Source organism: Frankliniella occidentalis, unplaced genomic scaffold, assembly GCF_000697945.3.
Source record: "Frankliniella occidentalis isolate FOCC.00 unplaced genomic scaffold, Focc_3.1 Scaffold222, whole genome shotgun sequence".
Lineage (NCBI taxonomy): Eukaryota > Metazoa > Arthropoda > Insecta > Thysanoptera > Thripidae > Frankliniella > Frankliniella occidentalis.
Genome location: NW_026267348.1, coordinates 273,897 through 277,700, shown reverse-complemented (window position 1 = coordinate 277,700; position 3,804 = coordinate 273,897).

Genomic DNA, 3,804 nt, shown 5'->3' with positions numbered 1-3,804 from the left:
GGGGGGGGTCGATCTTTAACGCGCTGCTCACGCCAAACCCTTTGAGATATCGCAGAATCCGTTGCTGCGCGTAGTGTCATTACAGTGATTACCGATTCCGCTTATTGATTCAAAATTCCCGGGGGGTCCATTTTTTACGTCGGTCGGGCCGGCCGCGGCTCGGCGGCCGTATGGAGCTAAACCAACGGCTCAACAATGCTTAGCTTGGGCGCCTCGAAGCTGGCGCGCGGTACAGTCAGGGGCAGCATTATCGGCGGAGCAGCAGGTGCCGCTTGATCGCCTTGTCCACCTCGAGGAGCAGCTCGGTCGGAGAGAGGAGTCCGTCTACCACATGACGGGGGCCACCTCGTCCCGGAGGCTAATTTGTCTCAAAATTAGCGTCCCGGAGGAGCCATTTGTCCATCAGGTTGTGGAGGCGTACGAAATACTCTCTCGTAAGTCCGTTTTCTTCCGCCCTCCCGCGCATCGCGGCTCGGCGGTGTGACTCTTTCGGTGGTGCGCGTACGTAAATATGTACTAGCTATGTGTACGCCAGACCACGTCTCGCGTAACAGGCTTCGCGATATCTCACGAAACACTGTTACGCTGCGACGCGCCTGGCGCACATATAGCTAGGCCTGCGGCGCTGATACCCGAGACGAGCAAATGGGAGGATATAGGGGAACAGGGCCTTCCGGGGCCAAAATTTGACATACTCGAGCCATTTGTCGGGGTCTTATTACTCTAAAATTAGGTACATGAAAATTGTGCTGTTCGTTAACGGTTTCATTAAAAGTTGGAATTTTGACAGATTATGTAAAAATCAACGTTTTAGTGATACTAGATAATCTAGAGAGCCTTAAGCCCGAAAGAGGGTGTGGTTCGACCCTTAATGTGTGGTTTAGGTATTACTCCCTTTACAATTCTGTGACATGAAGCCTTTTTTACGTTGTTTTCGCCAAGAAATGACGTATAGCGCCAAAACGGTACAAGATTGAGCAAAACGGACGAAATTTTTGCCCAAAGGGCTCTACTTTCACGAGTTACCTCTAAGGAACTCATAAAAAATATTTACTAGCTATATGTACGCCAGACCACGTCTCGCGTAACAGGCTTCGCGATATCTCACGAAACACTGTTACGCTGCGACTCGCCTGGCGCACATATAGCTAGGCCTGCGGCGCTGACACCCCTAAAAACCGCAAAATAGACAGGAATTTCTCACCCCACCGCCAAAAATCGTTTTCTTAGCAGAAGGGTGGGTTGTCGCGGTGCTTCACCGGTACATCCCTTTCTCGTGTCCATGGGGCAAACTCAAAGACGACGGCTACAGGCCCGCTACATCATTCGCTCATATTCTTCAGCAAATCGCGTGACAGAAATGGTCAGGCATCGCCGCCGGCAGGCCAAGCAGGCTCGGCTTCTGCCGAACGGAGTTGCCGGCGGAGCGAAGCGGAGCTGGCAACTCCGTTTGGGGAAAGGGCGGACCTGCTTGTTAAATATAAGTATTTGGGTGCGACATGTCTGGGTTCAAATAATCATTCTGCTAAACTTCTATGGGAAGAAATGACAAGGTGCGAGTTGTCGTAAATACGTTGTCGTAAATACGCTCCACGGCCACAATGTGGCTGACCCCCTACAAGTATGTTTTGCCAAGAACCTGAGGAGTAGAGTCCTCTGGGAATTTCTGTTGCCGGTTTAGAGTGACCCTTTGTGAAATCTAAACAATTTTGTGATAGTGCTTTTAGTTCGTAACAGATGGCAGCTGCTAACCAGGAGCTTGTCTATGTGCTGCAGCCAGAGCAAGCCGCTCAGCAAGCTCAGGCCGCTCAGCAACACCAGGAGGCTCAAGCTCAGGCCCAAGTCGCTCAGCAGAAAGCTCAAGCCCAAGTTGCTCAGCAGCTGATTGGACATCAGGAAGGTCTCTTTGTGAGTCAGGTTTTGCAGCCTGATAGTTTATACACGAAAGCATTCCAGCACTGGTGAAATGCAAAAGAACGAGCAACAAAACAAACTATGCTGCAACATGGTGACTTACTTTATTGTTCCCCGTACTCTTCTGCATTTCAGGTTTACTGGAATGCCTTGTTATAATCTGTAAGCTCTCTAAGTACATAACACTTTAACACTTATCACACGAATATTTGGTAAATCCATAACGGTTATTTTCGTTTTTAATCTGTTAAGGGTAATGCTAGGCGTTACCGGTTATCGGGTATAACATTACGAATAACAAAACGCCATTAAGGTGCTTGTATGATAAGTTACGGACCCCTGCCAAAAGGACAAGTTTGTTCAATCTTCTGATATCCGTTCAATAAAATGAGGTAAATTTGAACCAACTGACCTCCCATTAATAATTAGGGCAGTATTTTCTGCGATACGAAAACGCCCCTAAGAGTAGTTTTAGCTGAACGTTTAGCGAAGCCCATTATTCCAATGACAGAAAAAGTTTTATTCAGTTTTGTGTGCTTGACTGTCTGCATGTATGCACGATAACTCAAGAAGGAATCGAGGTCAGCGACCTAGGAATTTTACGATCGTTTTTTCTCATGACGAGACAGACCGAGTTCAGAGATGGGCATTCTAGGCCAAAAATAGACTTTCTTAAAAATCAAAAACCATATGTCTGAAATAAAATAGGGGTAACATGCAAAAATTCTGTTAATACACTTCGTTCAGCTACCCCGTGCATAATGTTAACGCACGGGGCCCTCACAAAGCGAACTTAAGTGAACTTTGTGTGAACTTCGACTTCGGGTGTACATTTTTCTGGAGCCTATGTTGAGTTAATGTACAGTTAACTAGGTAGATGTACGCCAGACCACGTCTCGCGTAACAGGCTTCGCGATATCTCACGAAACACTGCTACGCTGCGACGCGCCTGGCATAAATCTACCTAGGCCTGCGGCACTGACACCCGAGTCGGGTAGTGCAAAAATGTACACAAAGATACGGGCCTCCAGCCTGTCAACTTCCCATCTCTTGACTAAACATGCAGGGTTGTACATTTTTCGCTTGTTTTCGTCAATAACTCCCTGTGGCGCCCAAATGGTTAAAGATAGAGCAAAACGGACGAAATTCTCGCCCATAGGGCTCTACTTTGACGAGGTACCCATTAGAAAACTGTAATGTTTTTCAAAAACATTATTTGTGGGACTTGTGGTTTTTGATTTTTTTAAAATCCAATTTTTGAGCTAGAATGCTCTTCTTCGAACTTAATCTGTCTTTTTAAGATACAAAACGACCCTGAAAATCCCAGGTCGCTAGCTCAATTTGTTTTTTAGTTATCGTGATGACAGACAGACAGACACACACACAGACAGACGCGAAACTTTTTGATCATCAGTGGAGTAATAGGCTTCGCTAATCGCTTCGTTTCGAAAAAGTATATCTAAAGTTCTATTACCCCGTCTCGGGTGTCAGCGCCGCACGCCTAGCTATATGTGCGCCAGGCGCGTCGCAGCGTAACAGTGTTTCGTGAGATATCGCGAAGCCTGTTACGCGAGACGTGGTCTGGCGTACATATAGCTAGTTTTAAATCTCAAGTGTATTCACGTCATAAAATGCATCAACTATAAACAACTACAGTTAAAATCACAGATTTCATGGCAGGAAATTCACGAAACATTTACGACACAGAAATGTTAACATTCAACAGTATAAGTACAAAACAGTCAGAGGTTTGCATTTGCAGCAAAGAAACAAAAAATTTTAGGGGACGGCTCTCCCCCAAAGGGGCGCCGAGCCCCCAGCTCCACATAAAATTGGCACAGTAGTCAAACAGTTAAAGTTCAACGGTTACATAACGACCGTTTACGTTCA